Below are 4,387 nucleotides of genomic sequence, written 5' to 3'. Positions count from 1 at the left end.
TGTTGTGCTATATCTGCCGGGTAACGTAAAAGCCCAGGTCAGAGAGGTAAGGAAGAATGTGTTCCTTAATGTCCTGATATATCAGTTTGATGTTGTGAAAGTAAGGTCTACTTAACAACTGGGTGATAGAGAGCATATTTCTGGTTTAAGAACTGCCTTTGGAGCATTATTCTCCAGGAAGGGGAGGGGGATTTCTGAGTATGTGAGACACACACGTCCACATTTAGAGAGTTCTTTTTTTCGTTATTTCTTTTTGTAAGAATTTATTCAAGATTTGTTCTCAGGATAAAGTAACAAGTGTTTGGAAAAATACTGATTACAACATTCTATTTTTTCAAACTTTGGCAAGATCAGCGATGTCCTTCTGTTTCCCATCATTGTCATATTTAATTTCCATACTTTAAAAAACCTACGATCTTTCACAAAGTATACAAGCGGATAAAAATAAGTCAGTTCCCCCCCATCACCCTTTTTCAATTTCTAGATGTCATTGCTTGGTATGATCTTATTATTTTTGCATTTTCAATTTAATATGACGGCCTTCATTGTATATGTAACTCAGCTCTCCTGGTAGCTTGTTAAATATTGAATGTACTTCTCTGTAGGCTGGTGAAGGACTGGTGAGCAAAGTGCTTTCTATCCCACCGAATCCTGCGCCACATAAACAAACTGATGCGGTACATTGCAGGAGGTCTCTGGTGGCTGATGAGCTGATGAAAGTACTGATCACTTGGCCACAGGTGAGAGAGCAAAACTGCTATGAGGTCTTTTTGAATGGCAACAACTGTTTGATTTGTACTGCATGCCACTAGCTTCTCTCCATTTTGTTCTCCTCTATGATATTTATCTACAGCTGGTTGTATTTAAGCCTGAAGAGCTGAGCACTGATTGTAACCTTGTATCCTGAGGCTTGAGACTCCCTTTAATGTCATTCAGTTCCCCTATTTGTTTGCATTTTTCCGAAATCTCCATGGTTTCTGCTGATTGATGTCATAGTTTGGGAGGGTGTTTCTGGGGTCATACAGCATGGCCAGCTCCTTATCAACTGAAAAATAAATCAAGCAACAAACAATTACATAAGATGAATTTTTAAAAGAAAAGGAGCTAGCATTAATTGTAAAAGCTTACTAAATTGAAGATGCATGATTGGCACACTAGTATTGATTTGCATATTTCTGTAAGTCTTCTGAATGCAAAACAGTGACCATGCCTATTTCCAATGAATCTCTGACATAAACTCTGTTGACACTGAAAGAAATACACTATTCTCATTTACCTCTACCACCTTTCAGTCAGAATAAAATCTTTCAACAGCTACAATAAAGCATAGAATCAGTATGTCCTGAGTTAGAAGAGACATACAGTGATCTCTGAGTCCAACTCCTGGCTCAACACAGGACAACCCAAAATTCAAGCCCTACGTCTGAGACTATTGTCCAAATGCTGCTTGAACTCCAGCAGCTTGGGGCTGTGCTCGCTGCCCTGGGCACCTGTTCCCTGCCCACTGCCTTCTGGTGAAGAACCTGTTCCTAAAACCATCCTGACCCTCCCCTGACACAACTCCGTGCCATTCTCTTGGGTCGTTTTGCTGTGACCAAAGAGCAGAGTTCAGCGCTGCCCCTCCGCTCCCCTCATGAGGAATTGTACGCCTCAGCCTCCTCTTACTTGGGCTGAACAAACCAAGGGACCTCAGCAGCTCTTCACGTCTTGCCCTCTCAACCCTTCAAAATGTTGGCTGCTCTCCTTTGAAGCTCTGTAATACTTTTATATCCTTTCTATGTTATAGTGCCTAAATCTACACATGCTGGTTGATATGGGACTGCACCAGTGCAAAGCAGAGTGCTAGTTAGTGTCTTCTGAATATTTGCTTTCGGTTTTACTGTAGCTGTGTCAAAACAGCCTTTTATCATTGTCCTGATCCTTCCTACATTGCTTGTGGTACAAACAGAACAGAAACACAATCTCCACCCCTTGCTTTTTCAGAACAACACAGCATCATGAGAGGCCTGGAGAATATTTAGGGACCAATAGAGAAATTAAGGGGAAAAAAGGTGGAGAGGAAAAAAAAGTCTAGTTAGTATAAAAAACTTTGTCACAAGACAGTATCTTTCCTTGTCATTGCTAATTGTTCAAAGTATTGCTGTTTACTTTGTTAGTTTCAGTTTTAAGAAGTCTTAAGGGGATGATGCTACCTATTTTGATAGGTTTAAATAGATACTCTCGTGCTTCATAAGAAGAACAAAGTGCTCATTTGGCAATGAAACAAAGCAGCCTTGCTTGTAACAATGCAAATTTGGGTCATTTATTTTTAACACAGCCTAAATAAATGTGTACTGAGGCAGAATTTCTGAGGCTTTGCTTAGAGTGGCTGCTGGCACTTAAAGGAGTCTCTTCCCAGGCTTATCTCTTTGTTATGTGGCTTGCCTAATGATCTGGAGCTGACTCAGCTCATCTGCTCAGGGAGAACTGCTCACCACGGTCCATGTTAGCTGTCTGAGACTTGAGCGATGGGCTGGATTCTGGCTGACTCAGAACAAGCAAAGGAAGCGCTTGGTGGTAAAGCTGGGACAGTGATGCCCAAACAGATTAGGCAGACAGGAATTAATCTTCCACTCTACTAAGAATCCCACCCAGGATGCCCATGAGAATTTCCTTCCCTGGATCACTGGACAGTCAGGGGTATCTTTTCTTTCGTGCTTCTCATCTAGGAATCACAGAATCACAGAATCACAGAATCACCCGGGTTGGAAGGGACCTCAAGGATCATGTAGTTCCAACCCCCCTGCCTAGCAGGGCCACCAAACACACACATTCAGGAAACGGAGAAGGAAGAAATATTCCTTTGACAAATTAGTCTGCCAGCCAGATCATTCACCTCTCTTGAAAACTTGATTGTTATTCTTAGAAAATTTAGGAAATTATGATCCAAAGCTGAAGGCTAGGCTGTTTCAGTGGCTGATCACACAGCACGACCAGGAACGTCTGTGAGGTTTTCCAGGTGGTTTCTTTTGATTTAATGAAAATATTTTCTGAACCTCAGCAAAATACCCAAACCCATGGGATCTGTATCCCATCTCCTCTTCCTATTTTGGTCAGTCTTGGCTGGAGTAGGAAAGCAAGAGAAATGTCACGTAAAAATAAGTGCAGTGTTATCTCAGTATTGTTTCATAACAGCTGATGTCTAACTGTCACCTGGTCTTGATTTGCCTGCAGAGCCCTGTGGTCAGGATTGACCTAGCCAAGTCCACATTTGAGATCATGAGGGAGCTGCTGGATCTGCAATCCACAGCACCTGCCTCATGAGTGTTTGTCCTACACAGGTTTTGCATCAAGCTATACCAAGAAGCATGTGAAGTTTACTGAGGGAATCTAGGATATGATCTGATCTCCTTCAACACTCTCTGAGGATGAAAGGTCAAAATGCAGCTGATTTCAGGAACGAGCTTAGCCCAGTTTCTGGAGGAAAGGGTTTTGAAAGGGTTGAAGGAATGAGTTCTGATATGACAGATATGAGCTCTGTGACAGGCCTCAGCATAGGCAAAACTATGGAGTTTTAAGTGAGGGTTGAATCAAAATTCTAAAAATATTCTTACAGTATTTTTCAAATTGGAAAATGACCCAGAGTGCATACAGCTTCAGAAAATTATGATCACTGTTCTCTTCAGTTTAGTTAATAGTACAAGCCTGAAAGCAGACTGTTAAATGAGAAGTTTTGTCTGCCTACCCACTCTTTCTGCCCAAATTCTGACTCACCTTTTGATAGTTGGATCCTGAAATAGGCAATGAGCAGCAGTAGGAGTAAAGTCACAGGCATGAAGATCCAGCCAAAGATAAAGTATCCAGGCAGCTCCCTTGCGAACACCGAAATTATGTAAATTATGCTCATTTCTTCTGCAACAGCCTAGCTGAATACGTTCCTTCAGATCTCTAAGTGTAGAACCTATTTATCCTGCTTTCTTCCTTTTTTTTTTTTTTCTGTATCCACATTCTGCCCTTTGCTCAGACCATTATCACTTTTTGGACTTTGGTTTGTTTGCATAGGCCTGTGATTCCTAATAGGACTGGAGTTCACTTGCAAAGTTACTCAGCTGTGGAGTTTAAAAGTGGTTCTTAAAGTAGTGCTGGGCTTCCAAACCTTTACATATGTTGGGGTTGGCTCAGTATGTAAAGCTGCTTCCTTTTGAGCCTCATAGACTATCATCCACTAAAACTGTACAGGTCATTCTGAATAATAAGCATCTTCTTTACAGACATATTATTGATTTTACAATAAACCTAAATTACTCAATCAAAGTGAGAACCCTGTCCCACATACGGGTCGAACCACACAGGCACACAGGTCGAACCACATGTAGTCACTGCTCTGAAGAGTTTTCAAACCATTGAG

General features: G+C 41.5%; 1 long non-coding RNA gene across 1 annotated transcript; it reads right to left on the bottom strand.

Moving 5' to 3' along the window:
* Positions 1 to 246: 246 nt before the first annotated feature.
* LOC122158521 lies at positions 247 to 4,042 on the bottom strand. The gene is made up of 2 exons (XR_006168253.1): positions 3,754 to 4,042; positions 247 to 1,045 (listed from the first exon to the last, which is right to left on the bottom strand). It is a non-coding gene; the product is annotated as an uncharacterized LOC122158521 (long non-coding RNA).
* Between the last annotated feature and the right edge of the window lie 345 nt (positions 4,043 to 4,387).

Source organism: Centrocercus urophasianus, unplaced genomic scaffold (genome assembly GCF_019232065.1).
Source record: "Centrocercus urophasianus isolate 14NV4802_14NV808 unplaced genomic scaffold, USGS_Curo_1.0 seq_10, whole genome shotgun sequence".
Lineage (NCBI taxonomy): Eukaryota > Metazoa > Chordata > Aves > Galliformes > Phasianidae > Centrocercus > Centrocercus urophasianus.
Note: the sequence above shows the minus strand (reverse complement) of the source record. Positions and strands in the feature narration are given on the sequence as shown.